General features: G+C 40.3%; 1 long non-coding RNA gene across 1 annotated transcript in view; it reads left to right on the forward strand.

Moving 5' to 3' along the window:
* Window positions 1-1,690: 1,690 nt before the first annotated feature.
* LOC139178013 (uncharacterized) overlaps window positions 1,691-17,091 on the forward strand; it is a 50,565-nt gene continuing 35,164 nt past the window's right edge. The window contains exon 1 of the long non-coding RNA XR_011562442.1: window positions 1,691-3,673. This is a non-coding gene — a long non-coding RNA (uncharacterized lncRNA). The remainder of the gene's footprint in view (window positions 3,674-17,091) is intronic.

Here is a 17,091-nt window from a genome sequence, read left to right on the forward strand (position 1 = left end):
TTAAATGTTCCTAATTAAAGAGCTTCCATTAATTCTTAAAGGTTAAAGACTGCTGTTTGCCATTGTCACACAATGAAATATGCAAGATGTGTGTATGTGTGTGTGTGTGTGTGTGTTTAATGTAGTTGTTCGGGACATTGTTTTGTTTTGTTTTTTTTTAATCTTTCCAGTATGTCAACACCCAGGCTTCTGAGTAGCAACACAGGAGAAGCCAGAGATACAGATCAAATTGACCCTGTCGGGAAAGGTGAATTTCAGCTTTCTGCATTTCAGCAGGGTCTCAATCAAGAAGGCAGCCACGGAGAAAAAGGGGCCTGCTCTTGACTCCATGAATTCAGATTGTGAGTTTCTTGAGGACAGGATGCAGTTTCTAAGTAAGCAGATTGGGATCACCAGCTAGATTCTCAAAAAATACTGAGAGCAATATGATTTCAGAAAGGAAAGGCAAGAGGACAGACCCACGTTACAATAAAGAAGAATGGCTCCAAGATGAGAGGCTAGGTCTCCACAAGTGATGCAATAGATTTGTCACCAATAGTTCCGAGACTTGCCTGTTGCTCTCAATTCTACCTCCTGCTATTTGAGGTCCCCAAGTATGGCTGGTGGCCAGAAGGAAGCCAGGTTGCCTGCTAAGGGAAGGTGATAGCCATGGCAGGAAGCTAGGCATGCTTTCTATAGTGTCTTCCATTTTGGTTGATCACATTTTTTCCATTAGAGTTTAGGAGTCCTGGAGTAAAGTGAAGAATTAAACCTTCACACTCATTTTAGAGGGGAATTCCCTGATGGCTCAGATGGTAAAGTGTCTGCCTACAATGCGGGAGACCCAGGTTCATGGCCCAGAGTGTGCTTCTGAGTGTACCATTCACCTAAGAATCCTATAGATCCCTGGGAAAAGCAGTAATGGAGTAAAGGAGACTTGAAGATAAGGAAAAGGAGTGGATGCTTGTACCGATAGTTGGACATATTGAGGTACATAGGGAATGGATAGAGTAGCATCTTGACTAGCTCATAGACAGGAGTGATAGCTTATCCTGAGCAGAAGATGGGAAATGTGCCAAGGCATCAAGCTGATTGTTTAAAATAAGTTTAACTTAAAAACTTAGGAATTTCACGTTCTGTAGAGAGCCCCAAATATCCAAGGGAACTTTTTCCAAGTCCCTGTGGAAATAGTGATTTGTGAGAGAACAGGTGCCCTATAAGCTTCCCTGGTGGTCCGTTATAGACACAGTGAGACATAAGGAGAGTGAAACTTGCCTTTGAGGAGCCTCGAGAGAGTTGTAACACTGAAGAATAAACTCTCGACCCATCCATCTTCCCTCCTCTCGTCCCCTCCCTCTGTTCTCCATCTTAGTGAAACAGCAGCAGGTACAGTAAAGAAAAAGCAATCCTGAGTCCTCCATGAGGGAGGGAGTGGAAAAGAACCTCGCAGAAATAAAAGAATGGAGTGACACAGAGCTAGCTAGTGGGCTGACGCCAGCATCGCGTCAAAGTGACAGCAGCTGTGGCAACTAAGTGCAGGCACCAGGAGGTAGAGGGGGAATAACAGGGAAATGAAACCCCACCCAAACCACCCTCTGTCCGTAAGGAAGCCAGACACTTAGGGGAGCAGCGTTCTTTATGTTCTTTTAAAGATGTTTGGTTTTGATGTGGACTAATTTAAAAGTCTTTATTGAATTTGTTACAGTATTGTTTCTGTTTTATGTTTTGGTTTTTTCTCTAGGAGACATGTGGGAATCTTAGCTCTCTAACCAGGGATGGAACCCACACCACCTGTGTGGAAGGGGAAGTCTTAACCCCTGGATCGCCAGGAAGAGTCCCAGGGGCACCTTGTTCTAAGGATCCCTTGTGGAAGAGGAAACAAGAACTGCTGAACATTGCTATTGACTGTTACCTATTTTCTTTGAATGTCCTTTCACAGGCTGAGTGGTCAAGGGGTCTTAGGGTACATACACTTTAGTGACTAATACTTTGACACAAGACTATGATGTCGATCCCATGCTACAGCAGAAGCTAGGAGGCTCACAGTTCCTTCTAGATACTTTGTGTGTAATCAGGTGTGCATTGGTGATTTGGAGCATAGCCTCTGAGTTAGAACCACTGCACTTTTCATGGGAACAGTTGGTACTTTTTTTAAGTTTCTTATCTTCAAAGTTTTTGGTCATGCCACGTGGCATGTAGGATCTTAGTTCCCTGGCCAGGGATGGAACCAAGTACCTGCTGAGGTGAAACCATGGAGTCTTAACCATTGGACTACCAAGGAAGTCCCCGAAAACAGTTTTTTTGTTTTTTAATTCAATAAAAGGAAAAAAAAAACACCACTAGAGTAAGGAAGTTTTTAAAAATAGCAAAGTAACCAAGAAACACCCTGAAGTGATGCAAATTTGCAAGAGAGAATTTGAGAAACTATGACCCTAATTACAAGTTTAGCTTTTCTAAAAAGATTCTGTCTGCAGAAATACAGGCAGGACTTCTGTTCCTTCGCTCTCTCCATATGGGACTTGTTCACCTCCCGCTCTGTACATCACACTGTTCTCAGCTGTTTCTTCCTTGCATATGAAGCTGCCAGGCTTGTGTGAATCCTGGAATTCCTAACTTTCCTCTAGCTCCGCCACACGTAATCGACTGGAGCTTCCTTCTCCGATCCTTCAAAATGTGGGCATTTTCCCCATCTCAGGAGCTTTCTCTTTACTTTCTATTAAGGATAGAGTGATGACTGGAATCACAAAAGGTATTTTGTTTAGAGTTTTGTCAAGACTTCTTGATCCTAAGGTGTGTGAACTGAGATGCGTTGCTAAAGTTTTAATTTTTTCCCCCTCTTTCTCTCTTTGGTTTAATTATTAACTGGTTTTAAAATATATATTTATAAGGTCTTTTCATCATAACTTGCTGAAAGTTTAAAAACAGGGAATGTATTAGGGAAAAAAATATGTCTCTGGCTTTCTAGACCATCTATTACAAGACATCTCCTGTCTATCAGAATATAATGTCAAATGCATGGGAGAACTGAGCTGTATATATAGCACATGAAGCTATCAGCCAGCCAGATGATAGCTGGGAGGACGGATTTTGAAACATTCCTTATCATTTTTTCTAAAACTCAGAGATAAGATCATTCAGTTACTTTAAAAAATATGGGCTGAGATTACGGCAGCCTTGGAAGGCTTTATTTTGGACTTTCGGCCACTTGACCTTGGCTTACTCTATTCATTCAGGCTAGTCTTAAGGATTTTGTGGGCACCTTAGGCAACTTCAAGACTTTATGTACAGCTCAGTGTGGACTGCTTGGTCCATTTGAGGTAAGTTAGTATAAAACATGGATTATATAGCTGCTCCATAGTCATTCAAAGCTTTAGGCCAGATCTCAGATGAATATGTACCACATAGTCATGACCACATCTCATAGCTGCCCATTGCAATGGGCCTATATAGGTCACATGAGCTCTTTGGTGTACAGCATTATTTGATCTCATTGTCTGACCAAAATGTAGGCATGCTCTGAAGGCTATATGATGCTTTTCCACCACTGGGGAAACACCTGCAGAAAGGGAAAGGAAGGAATCTATCAGAGAGACTCTTCAAAGTCTGGTTTTGCTCCCTCTTAGGTCCATGATCCTGAGAAGGTTACTCTGAGCAAGAAACCTGCCTGCCATGAGGAATACATGAGATAGTGCAGGTAACACAGCTGGTTCACAGTGGGCATGCTCATCGACTTCAACTATTGTTGACATGATTATGACAACAATAAGACTTACTTGGCTTTATATATATTTACATGCAAATAAACATCCTGGGAGTATGTTTTTCTAAGCTAATAATCTATTTTTTTCCCCTTTACGACCCATCTGTCTACCCTTTTCTGTCCTATGCTCATTATTACCAATGAGACATGTGAAAGTGTTAGTTTCTCAGTCATGTCCTACTCTTCATGACCCCATGGACTGTAGCCTGCCAGGCTTCTCCATCCATAGGATTTTTCCAGACAAGAATACTGGAGTGGGTTGCCATTTCCTCCTCCAGGGGATCTTCCTGACCCAGGGATCAAACCCAGGTCTCTCTCATTGCAGGCCAACTCTTCACCATCGGAACCAATAGGGAAGGCATCCACCAGTAATTTTTATTCTTCCCTTGACTACAATTACAAATTAAGGCCTACATAATGTGTCCTCTCTGTGTCTGTTTCATCCTTTCAAGATTGCTTTCAAACAGCTCTAAGCTAGACCCTGGGTATCAGCAGCCACCCTAAGAAAAAGCAAATACTAGCTTAGTTACAGATTTCCCCAGGAGTTCTGGGGGAGCAATAAAATAGTTGAGTTCAGTTCAGTCACTCAGTCATGTCCGACTCTTTGCGACCCGATGGACTGCAGCATGCCAGGCTTCCCTGTCCATCACCAGCTCCCAGAGTTTGCTCAAACTCATGTCCATCGAGTTGGTGATGCCATCCAACCATCTCATCCTCTGTCAACCCCTTCTCCTCCCTCCTTCAATCCTTCCCAGCATCAGGGTCTTTTCCAAGGAGTCAGTTCTTCGCATCAGGTAGCCAAAGTGTTGGCATTTCAGCTTCAGCATCAGTTCTTCCAATGAATATTCAGAACTAATTTCCTTTAGGATTGACTGGTTTGATTTCCTTGCAATCTAAGGGTCTCTCAAGAGTCTTCTCCAACAGTTCAAAAGCATCAATTCTTCAGCACTCAGCTTTTTTTATAGTCCAACTCTCACATCTATACATGTCTACTGGAAAAACCATAGCTTTGACTAGATGGACCTTTGTCAGCAAAGGAATGTCTCTGCTTTTCAATATGCTATCTAGGTTGGTCATAGCTTTTCTTCCAAGGAGCAAGTGTATTTTAATTTCATGGCTGAAGTCACCATCTGCAGTGATTTTGGAGCGCCCCCCCCCCAAAAATAAAGTCTGCCACTGTTTCCACTGTTTCCCCATATATTTGCCATGAAGTGATGGGACCAGATGCCATAATCTTAGTTTTTTGAATGTTCAGTTTTAAGCCAGCTTTTTCACTCTCTTCTTTCACTTTCATCAAGAGACTCTTTAGTTCTTCTTCACTTTCTGCCATAAAGGTGGTGTCATCTGCATTTCTGATTATTGATAGATATTTCTCCTCGCAATCTTGATTCCAACTTGTGCTTCATCCAGCCCAGCATTTCACATGATGTACTCTGCATATAAGTTAAATAAGCAGGGTGACAATACACAGACTTAATGTACTCCTTTCCTGATTCAGAACCAGTCTGTTGTTCCATGTCCAGTTCTAACTGTTGCTTCTTGACCTGCATATAGATTTCTCAGGAGGCAGGTCAGGTGGTCTGGTATTCCCATCTCTTTCAGAATTTTCCAGTTTGTTGTGATCTACACAGTCAAAGTCTTTGGCTAAAGGCCTAAAATAGTGGAAATCAGTAAATTGGCAATGAAGAATATTGGGGGGATTGTAGTTCTAAATTCATCACTTATTGGCTGTGTGACTGTGTGTCCATTCACCTCAGTTAATTCACTGGTAAATGAGCTTACAGGACCTGCTTTGCTCTGTTCATGGGACTTCTACAGGGTTCTTATATGGATAGAGTATAACAGAGTTGCCCCAAATATGGTAGGCATAGCACCTTTTAACATGTGAGATGATTTCTAGTGGTACACAGCCAAAGTTTTTATTCCTTCTTGAACTTAAATCTTAGTATTTATTTTTATGGATATTAGAAAGCAATTATTATATAACTAGCACACCAAATTCATGATTTCTTAGATGTAATTGCTCAGCATGAGGTTGAAGTAAAAAACAAGAAACAATAGTAAATATATGTGTATGAGTGTGTGTGTGTGTGTGTATGTAATTATGTGTAATTATGACAGAAATGGAAGGTAATGCCCTTGTAAAATATACATGTCTACAAAAAATAGAATAAATAGAACAGTTGTCTAAAGACTTCAGGGACCTTAACAAATGTGTCATTGTTACTCTCTGGAGGTCCCTGAATTTCCTCACCCATAAAAGTCAACAAATGGTTGCTGATGCTTTCCACGTACCTGGCACTCTTCTGGGTTCTGAGGATTTAACAGTAGATCAGAGAGACAAAATTTCTCCCTCCTGGAGATACATTCAAGTGGAGAAACATATCTGAACCTACAAAAGAATTTGTGAATCTGACCCCATCATGTACCCATTTGACAACTGCAAGCACTCACTCAATGGCTGCTCTTGTTGCAGTGAGATGCCAGAGGTAGGAATAAAGAACTTACCTGAGAATATCTAAAAAAGGACCTGGCAGAACCCAGAGAAATGCTGTAGTGTGTACAAATGTAAATCGTTTTTGTTTCTGTTGGGTTTTCCTCTGGGTTAAGTTCCTGGAAAAAGTTTCCTAAAACTTTTGCACAGTGACAGGATTTATCTTAATGGTCTGTATTTGGCACTGTGTTCTCTCTAGAGGTAATGAGAAATGTGAGCCTAACCAGTCCCATATTAGAATTATGCATCTTAGTCTTCAAATAGTCAACCCAGCTTGAATTACTCTAACCATAAAATTACTCTTCTGAATCAAATGCTCTTCTGATAGCCAAATATGGAAAGCCTAATTTGTTTTCCTTCATTCCCTAATTTTAAAATTCTATCCAAAAGAATTAGCAAATTTCCCTGGATTCTTTTTCACTTTTTAAATCCCCAGAGTAATATTTCTCAACCGGTTTGAATTGCATTATGTCTGCATTTATTGGCTCTTCCTATCAACTCACAAGTTGGCTATTTGACAACATTGAAAGGCTCAGCAACTCCTACTTGGGAAATTAGTGCCTCAGTGAACTTACTAAAAAATACCCCAGTGGCTTGAAAAAAACAAAAAGAAGTTTCTAACACAGTGTAATTTCCAAACAGGGAATAGGTTATATGCTAGGAGACTGTGTTGAAAAAATGAATAGCAATAAATTCATAACAAAATAACTGCCCAGTAAAGATAAAACCCAAATATTATATAGAAGGAGAACGTAACATGCTGGGGCCAAAATGTAGGAGGAAAGATGTATTAACCAAGCCTGCAAATGAGACAGGTCCATATAAGTTTAATTTTCAGACCATCTAAAAGTTATAGCCTTTAGTATGACAATACCCTCCATAAGTGAGTAACTAAAGGGGATGGTTCATTACTTCTGTGGCACATCACACTCACCTATGGTTCTATGTTTAGTATTGTTACTTGGGATGATGGTTTCTGTGTTTTGCTAAAGCATCCAAATTTTTCATTTTGAAAATGCTTTCATTTCATCCAAGCATATTCATTTTGGTTCCTTGTTCTTGGTAAACTGCATAGCACATTTGTAAATGGTGCTTCGGTTTATAGGCTTAGTCCCTGAAAAAAATTTTTTTTAAAGCTAAGGCTTACAGTAAGCAGATAAACGTACTTGCTATACCTGACTACCTGGTATGAAATGCAAGGCTTGTGAATTTCAAACGTGAGGCAAGAATATAAAATGATTTTTAAAAACAAATCTCCCTGTACTTAGAACCCAAAGGAATGTTGTCTCTTTTCAGTTCATTCTCATTGGGAGGTCATATACTTACTCTAATTATATTGTTTTTCCTCTAAACATTTGGAACTCCTCATGTGGAATTGTCTTCGGAGCCTGCAAAGCATTTTTCTGAGAGTCCTGCTCTGTGCCAAGTCTTCATCCTTTGGGGTGGGGTGGGGGATGGGAGCCAGTGGAAGGGAGTGGATTTAATGATTTCTGGAAAGAGCTGAAAGTCATCCAGAGGCCAATCTGGCAAATGGCGTGAGTGTAACCATTTGGGGTTAAAAGCTAAAATAAAAGGGCTGTCTATAAAGTGCAGAGTCTGGCTCTGTCATTTGGACTGAACTGACTCTTTGAAGGCAGTCCTCAAAACAGCTTCCCAGGCAGCTCTGGTCCGTGCCCAGCATTCTTTGAATAAATGTATAGAGTCTCCTAAAGTGGCGAACTTTTGAAGTAATACTTCAAACACTCATTTCCTTGTGTAAGACCCAAGTGCTTTTGTCACAGACTACTGTGGTCATGTGTAGGAAAGAGCCATCATTTACTAAGGGCCCGGAATCAAGATAAAGACTGTTAGGTAAACATACTTTCTCAAGAACACACAGGAAAGAAAAGAACTTGCAGTGAAGTGTTGATAGTTCTTGTCCAGGAACCATGGTTAGAATTCAGCCATTGTGTATATGTCTACCGTACATGCCCTAGTATAAGGCAATGCCAAACACAAGACCCTCTTCCATCCTCCAAATAAGTCCTCCTGTTCCCCACCCCCGCAAAATTCTAGAGATGTAGCTAAAAATCTTTCATCATCTACTTATAAATACTTTATTTAGTTACATATATTTAATCATTTTATGCATTTATAAAATTAAATAATATAATTCGATATCTTATTTTATATTTCACAGAATTTACTAAGGTCGTATTTTTTCCATAATCTTATTTCAGTTTTATTCAAAGCCACAGCATAGCACTATGACAGTTGTTTTCTTTCATCTGACAGTTACATATTTTCAACATTCACTATGTAACCACTTACTGTAATATTTTTAAAAGTGATATTTAGAAGGCTTATTCACCATCAACACCCACTTTGGCAAATATGAGGCCATTCATTCAAGTGAAAGAATAATTAAATATGTATTGAAGTTCACCAATTCCACTTAGAAATATCAGAATCTTGCATTGATTACAAGTGTTTCAGGATAATGTGTTTTCCCTGAAAAGAATGGTGTTATTAGAAATAAAATAATGATGAGAACACTCTATAGTAAGAAACTCAAAATGTAAAGGGATTCTCTCTTTTTTCTAAGGAGTGATTTTTGGGAAAAACCTTGCTTGGCATTTGAGTGTCCTCAGAGTTCATGGTTTGCTCTCCATTACCCCCCAATAGTTGAACAGCTCTCTGTTTTCATTGCTGTTGAACGAATGAAAATAGATTACCAACAGAAGTCAGAGTTCACAGGAAGAAATTTGATAGAAATACAATGTAACAGAAGACATTTGATTTCCTTCTGAGGTGCAGTAGGGGGGAAGCAAAATACAGTGCAATCATTTGCCCCTAGAGATAGGACTGTGAAGAAGGCTGAGAGCCAAAGAATTGATGCTTTTGAACTGTGGTGCTGGAGAAGACTCTTGCAAGTCCCTTGGACTGCAAGGAGATCCAACCAGTCCATCCTAAAGGAGACCAGTCCTGGGTGTTCATTGGAAGGACTGATGCTGAGGCTGAAACTCCAATACTTTGGCCACCTCATGTGAAGAGCTGACTCATTGGAAAAGACCCTGATGCTGGGAGGGATTGGGGGCAGGAGGAGAAGGGGACGATAGAGGATGAGATGGCTGGATGGCATCACTGACTCGATGCACGTGAGTTTGGGTAAACTCCGGGAGTTGGTGATGGACAGGGAGGTCTGGCGTGCTGCGATTCATGGGGTCGCAAAAAGTCAGACATGACTGAGAGACTGAAATGAACTGAACTGAACTGAGACATAGGAACACTGGATTACAGAGCAAATTCCAAAACACTCTATATTGGGGGGCATGAAAAAGTAATAGGAAACAGCTAATGAAGAGCAGGAGAAGGAAAGTTGCTTACAGGGCAGGGGTCTATTTAGTTAAATAATAATACCACTTATACCAGGGCATCGTCAAGATTCTGTCTTTGGGCTTCAAGCATTGGGTTCTTGGAAGCCATCCTGTTTTGATGCTACCACCATATATACTCTCATTGTTATTGTGGCTGAAGCTGATGTTCTAATCCTGGCTGGGCCCCGGGGTTTTGTATGGCCTTGATGGCTCTTCTCTTGCATTCAAAATAGTTCATGATATTGATGCCTTCACAGGGATAGCAGCATTCCATCAGAATGGCAGGCTTCCCACTGTTGGCAGCAACTTGCTAGCCGCCACATTTGATTTTGAAGACAAAGAAATTAAAGCATTCTTCCGGAGGTTGGATGGAAAGCCCTGGTTTTAAATTTCTCATCCTTTTCTACTTCACAGGGTCTCAAGATGATGGCCCTTGAGTTACTGTCCAGTCTGCTGACCTGGCTTGGTACACCCTGATACCTACTACTCCCCTGCTGTCATTTCCTTTCCCTAACTCTATAGGCACTTTTTCTCCTAATTTTGGACAATCATCGGCATGATTTGGAAACCACATTGTATCTTTTAAAAAGAGTTGGATAAATAACGTTTTTTATTTTTTGTATTTTTCATTCCTTTCACAGTGTTCCATTGGCCAGAAATAGTGACATGGATTTAAATATGCATGATTTAAATAATATGCCACGATTGCCTGCTAGTAAAGTGATTAAGACTTCACACTTTCACTTTCAAGGGCAAAGGTTCAATCCCTGGTCAGGGAGCTAAGATCCCACAAGCTGCATGGCACAGTATATATATGTAATATTCCATTAATAAAAATTTCCTTTCATCTTGGGAAAATGAATTTGTATACATCTTCTCAAGGAAGCCTGAGGAGGCAGTGGGTAGTAATGGACACAATGGGGAAAAGAGGGATTTGAGCTGCCTTCTTATTTCTGTTTTCCCTTTTACCTCCAGACCATGAGCAAGTCACATAATTTCTCTGTACATCCAGTCCCATGTTCATGAAATAAGACTTGACTCCCTTCCTCCCAGGCTTTGTGAAGTTCTAACATTCTGCATATCCAAATGGTAATGCCCACTGAGTATTGAGCATGTAACCTGAACCAGACACCGTGCAGAGATGTTCATGGGCAGCTCCTTTAACCCACCCATCAAACCTGGTGGATGGACACTCTTACATGTAAAGAAACTGAGGCTTAAAGAGAGAAGTGTCCTGGAGAAGACACCTCTTCTTTGACTGAGTCCTAGATAATGGGTTTAACTCATTTCTGAACAAGTGAGACAGATGGTTCAGAACACAAAGAGACAAAAATCAACCAGAAGGGTTTTCATCACTCCTTTTATTTCTTTTCCTTTCTTTGCTTTGTCTTTCATAGGTCTCATGTGAGAATTGAGTAATTTTTGTTTTTATTTTTTCTTTTCCATTATGGTTTATTACAGGATGCTGAATATATTAACAGTTCCCAAGTAGGACCTGCTCTTTGCATGCTCAGTTGCTCAGTCCTGTCCAACTTTTTGTGACCCCCATGGACTGTGGTCTACCAGGTTCCTCTGTCCATGGATTTCTCCAGGCAACAATACTGGAGTGGGTTGCCATTTCCTTCTCCAGGAGATCTTCCTGACCCAGGATTGAACCCATGTCTCCTGCATTGGTCAGTGGGTTCTTTACCACTGACCCACCTGGTAAAGCCCACCTGTTGTTTCAGTTCAATTCATTCTCTCAGTCGTGTCCAACTCTTTGCAACCCCATGGACTGTAGCACACCAGGCTTCCTGTCCACCACCAACTCCCGGAGCTTGCTCAAACTCATGTCCATTGAGTCAGTGATGCCATCCAACCATCTCATCCTCGGTGGTCCCCTTCTCCTCCTGCCTTCAATCTTTCCCAGCATCATGGTCTTTTCCGAGGAGTTAGTTCTTCACATCAGGTGGCCAAAGTATTGGAGCTTCAGCTTCAACATCAGTCCTTCCAATGAATATTCAGGACTGATTTCTTTTAGGATCGACTGATTCGATGACTACTGGAAAAACCTGTTGGTTACCTATTTTATATACAGCAGTGTGTATCTGTTAATCCAAAACTCCCAATTTATCCCTCCCCCAATCCCTTTCCTCTTTGGTAACCATAAGTTTATTTTCTATGTCTATGAGTCTGTTTCTGATTTGTAATTAAATTCTTTTGTATCATAGTTTAGATTCCACATATAAGTGATATTGCATGGTATTTGTCTTTTTCTGTCTGACTTACTTCACTAAGTATTATAATGTCTAGGTCTAACCATGTTGCTGTGAATGTCATTATTTTATTCTTTGTTATGGCTGACTAGTATTCCATTGCACATATATGTAATATGCCTGATAGTCACCTAAAGAAGACGTAGCACATCTTCTGTATCTAGAGAACTGAGTTATTAAAACTGTTTTCTTCATGACCCATTATCAACCTCAGTCCATATGAGTCCCCTCTTGCTATTTTGGTACTTTCTCCTCTTCATTTTCTGTACCACCTCTTTCCTCCTATGTGGACTCACTCTATTATACTTTATGTCTTTGCAATTTGTTTTTCCTTTGTTTATTTAGATAAGTATATCCTTGGAAAAAATGTCATTTTGTGTCAGTGTTTTTGACTTACATAAACACTATCAAGCTTTGAATCTCTTTCTTTTTTACTCTTTTTTTTTTTTTTCACTGAAATTCTGTTCTGAGGTTCATCCATGTCGCTACTATACGACATGGATAGGCCTGAGTTTGCAAGCTGGGATCGCAAAGAGTCGGACACGACTGAGCAACTGAACACCATGTTGCTACATGTAAATCTTGTTCATTATGCCTGATAGTCACCTAGGATTCCATCTTATCATATTATACATTTCTTTTATCAATTTCCTTTATCAATGGACATTTAGCTTACCCCAAATTCTTGTTTTGGGATTCAACAACCTGGCATGAATATCCTCTAATATGGCTTTATACTCACTTAGATGAGAGTCCCTTTGCAATATAAACTCAGGAGTAGGATTTTACAGCTGTTGTATACATGCATGTTCATTTCACTAGGCACTGTTAGGTTGCTTTCTAGAAATCCTGTATTGCTCTGTACTTATTCCAGTGATGTATAAAGATTACCATGTCCCCATTTTCTCATGAACACTTACTTGTTATTTTCTGGCTAATTTTTTGCTGATCTCTTTTATTAAGTGGTTTTAATTTACATTTGTTTGATAATTAGTAAGGTAGAACATTCTTCACTAATCATTAGCCATTCAGCTTTTTCTTGTGTGATTTATATACTTTGGCCCATTTTTTTCCTTACTGTATATGTACAACTTTGCTGGTTTTTGTAATTATGGCTTATAATTTGTTATATTATCTGGTATGGTGGGTTATTCTCCCCCGCACAATCTGTTTTGAACTTCATTTACAATATTAACTGAATCACAAAAGTTTATTCGTGTATTTTAAAATTTAATTATTTGTGGGTTTCAGCTGTTGTCTTTATTTTCTCCCAGTCTGCCACTTCTGTTAGCTTAAGGTTTCCTCTGTTTGTAAAATGTTCTGATAGCTGGTATGTCTTCTTTTTTGATTTTGTCTTAACTTTTTGAAAATTCTTATTTTTCTACATAACTATTAGAATTTGTTTTTCATGTTAAAAAAAGTTTCACTCTGGGATTTTGATTGTAAGTGCACTAAATTTGAAGCACTTCCCTGGTGGCTTAGGTGGTAAAGTATCCGCCTGCAATGCAGGAGATGCGCAGAAGATATGGGTTCGATCCCTGGGTCAGGAAGATCTGGAGAAAGGAATGGCAACCCACTCCAGTATTCTTGCCTGGAGAATCCCATGGACAGAGGAGCCTAGCGGGCTAGAGTTCATGGGGTTGCAGAGTTGGACACAGCTGAGCAACTCAGCACACACATGTTGAATTTAAAGATTGATCAAGGAAAACAACTCTATGTGATGTTAAAGCAAGGTGTTAATTCTATATGCTGTTCAGTGTTTCGTTTGTTTAGATTTTCTGATTTGTGCTTTAATAGTTTAACATTTATTCTCTATAAAGATGTTGTTTCTTTGGTTGATATATACTTTGTAGTTTTGTTACTACCATGAATAGTGTCCTACATTCTATTATATTGCCTATTGGGCTATTGGGGTTTCCCAAGTGGTGCTAGTAGTAGAGAACCCACTAGCCAACTCAGGGGACACATGAGATGCAGATTTGACTGGGTTGGGAATATTCCCTAGAGGAGAAAATGGCAACTCACTCCAGTATTCTTGTCTGGAGAATCCCATGGACAGAGGAGCCTGGCGAGCTAAGTCCATAGGGTCACTGTTGCCTATGCATAGGAACACTGTTTTTTACACATTGTTTTTTATACCTAAAAAATTTGCTGGACTCCATTTTAATTTTAGTAGTTTGCTGATTTCTTAGGTTTTCTGGGCATTTGATTGTGATATTGTAACTTGAATAATAACAACGTGGTCTCCTTCCTTCCTGGTCTTAATGCCGCGCCCAGGATTTCCTGCATTGATACCGTCATTCATATCTTGTTCTTAACCTTAAACAAATCGCAGTTAAACTTTTCAATTAAATTTAATGATTGCAGTCAATGGTTGGTAGAGAGTCTTTATTGGGTTAAAGAAGCTTCCCTCTATTCCTAGCTTTCTAAGAGTTTTTTAAAAAACATAGGTTTTGAATTTTATCCAATGCCTTTTCTGCATTTTTTGAGATATTCATGTAATTTTTCTCCTCTAGTCCAATAATGTGGTGAATTATTTTAATGGTTTTATATTTTCTTTTCTTAAACCATTTTTTCTTAAATGGGCTCTATTTGATCATGTTTTATGTTTTAAATTCATCACTGAATCCAGTAGCTGATATTTTAATTAGGATTCTCATACACATGTTCATAAGTGAAGCTGTATTCATAGACAAATTTGTCTTCTGCACTGGGTTTAGTATTAAAATCAAATGAGTTATACTCTTTTGCTTTTTTTCTGATTCATGTGACAAGTTGTATAAGACAAGGAGATTCACTAGTCCCTCTCCAAGCTTTCCCGCATGAAAAAAATAGCAACCAGTTATCAGAAAAAAAAACCACTGTCTTCTCTCTTTCTTTCACACTCATATTCAATTCTGAGCCAGTCATCCCGGCTCTGCCTTCACAGTGCATCTAAGTCGAGTCCCATCTTCCCACCACCTCTTCCTGCCTCTGCTGTGTGAGAGGATGGACCTGTCCACAGGATGCCACCACCCTGTACTGGGGCTCCATGTTTTTGTTTTCACCTCCTTGTAGTTCATTTTCCCAATATCCCTTTAAAGCATAAGTCAAATCTTGTGACTCTTGTAATTGTCTCCTGTTGACCCCATTGGGAGGGAGGGGTAGTGTCTGGGATCAAAACACAGACCATTGTAGCCATCTTCCTGGGCACTGGATGGATAAAACTGACCATAGCACACTTGTGTATACTCAGCCTGGGGGACGAGTCCACTGCACACCACCCATGGCCACGTGGGGCTTTCATTCAGAAACAGTGTGGACCACCAGGCGTGATGGGAGGAAGGCTTTGCAGTAGTCAGAGGGCGTGGCACCCACTGGTTCCCACAGGAGGATGTGACTGGGAGTTTGACTAATTCAGGAGTAAGCAGGAACTCTACCTGGTCCAGCTGATAAGAGGGGTGTTTGGCAAAGGAATATTTTCTGCAGAAGCAGAATGGGAATGGCACTTGTGGGTATGTGGATATGCCACTGGAGGCGTTCCTACTCCCCTCAACCCATGTCAATGCAGGACATAATACTGGGCCTTAATTTTAAGCCTCACACCATAGGTTTCTGGGCCAAAACTTTTCAAGGCCCTTCATGGTCTGACAATTGGCTGCCTCTCTGGGCTTATTTCCTATGTTCTCCCTTCCTCCAAATATTCTGCTCCAGCTACAATGACTACTTACTCTTACTCAAACTCATCAAGCATATTTTCACCTCAGGCCTAAGCCCTTGCTTTTTATTTTGTCTCTTCCCATAGTGAAAGTTGCTCAGTTGTATCCGACTCTTTGCGACCTCATGGACTATACAGTCGATGGAATTCTCCAGGCCAGAATACTGGAGGGGTCAGCCTTTCCCTTCTCCAGGGGATCTTCCCAACCCAGGGATCGAACCCAGGTCTCCCACATTGCAGGCGGATTCTTTATCATCTGAACCACAAGGGAAGCCCCGTCCCATAGAGATATCACCATAGTTTTTTCTCACTTTCTTCAGATTCATGCTTACCTCGTCAGTGTGAGGTAAAAAGCGTAATTTTACATGCTTTCAAACTTTATATAAAAAGTGCCCTGCTATATATGGTTTTTCATCTTCATTATTATATTTTTGAAATTCATCCTGGTTGCTACATTTAGCTCCATTTTGTTCTTTTTATCTACTCTGGTACATTCTATGAATGTGGCAACGTTCATTTATCTCGTATCCTGTGGATGAATGTTTAAGACTTTTCCATTACGAGAATGTATCAGTGAATCTCTCTGCAGGTATTCTTGTGAACACGTACAAGACTTTTTTCTAGGGTCTATATAAAAATGTGGAATTGCTGGTCAGATGGTACCAGGAACTTCCTGGGAGTTAACCTTAAGAGGTGGGGCTGAGAAAGCTTTATGCAATCTTCCTCCTGTTGAAAAGCATAGAAACTACTAGAAGAGTTGAGAGACTCTGAGACCTAAAAAAGGCACTGACATAAGTAAATGCTGACAGCTGTTTCTGTGGTTCATCAGAGGAGCTTCTCTACTGTTTGTGAGCAGACTACAGGCTCCTTGCTACTGTCACCAACGGCCACCTCTGTGACGCATCTGTTGTCACTCAGGGGACTGACAAAAAGTGCCCACTGGCAGGAGTGGTGGCTGTGAAAAATTGTTAAGCTGGGGGTGGTCTAAACTCTCACAGATGTTGGACTTTCTCCCTCAGCCTCACATTAGTCACTCTTTACCTCCAGAGAAGAACCGAGAGAATTCGTCTTTGTCAATAGACTTTGCTGAGTTGAGAGAATACTAATTTCCCCACAGGGATCTTGGTAAAAAAAATTAGTCACCTACAAACTATGGAAACAAACTCAAAATAACTTCAGAGATCCTAAATTAGAGCCCAGCTTTCAGATTTCTGATGGAGGGTGCAGCCCAGGAGAAAATGGCTTCATAAGCATGTATCTACCGTCTCCCTTCTCTAGTTCTTATCTTGGTCTCTCTGTCTCTCCTCCTCTGTTTCTCTTCTCTTTTCTCTCTTTCTTACTTTCTTGGTCCCTTGTTTATGTGTTAGATTTGTCAATAGGATTTCAAGATTCCACTTTGCCTCCATGGTGTTCGTGTTTTGACAAAAAAGGAAGCCAGAAGGGATGTTTAGTTCTTTCAGTAAAGTGGAGGGTTCACAAGAAATCCGTGCAGATTGAGCCAACCCCTACCCTATAACTTATCATTTGATTTGGCTGTAAAAGTCATGTGT

Source organism: Bos indicus, chromosome 20 (genome assembly GCF_029378745.1).
Source record: "Bos indicus isolate NIAB-ARS_2022 breed Sahiwal x Tharparkar chromosome 20, NIAB-ARS_B.indTharparkar_mat_pri_1.0, whole genome shotgun sequence".
Lineage (NCBI taxonomy): Eukaryota > Metazoa > Chordata > Mammalia > Artiodactyla > Bovidae > Bos > Bos indicus.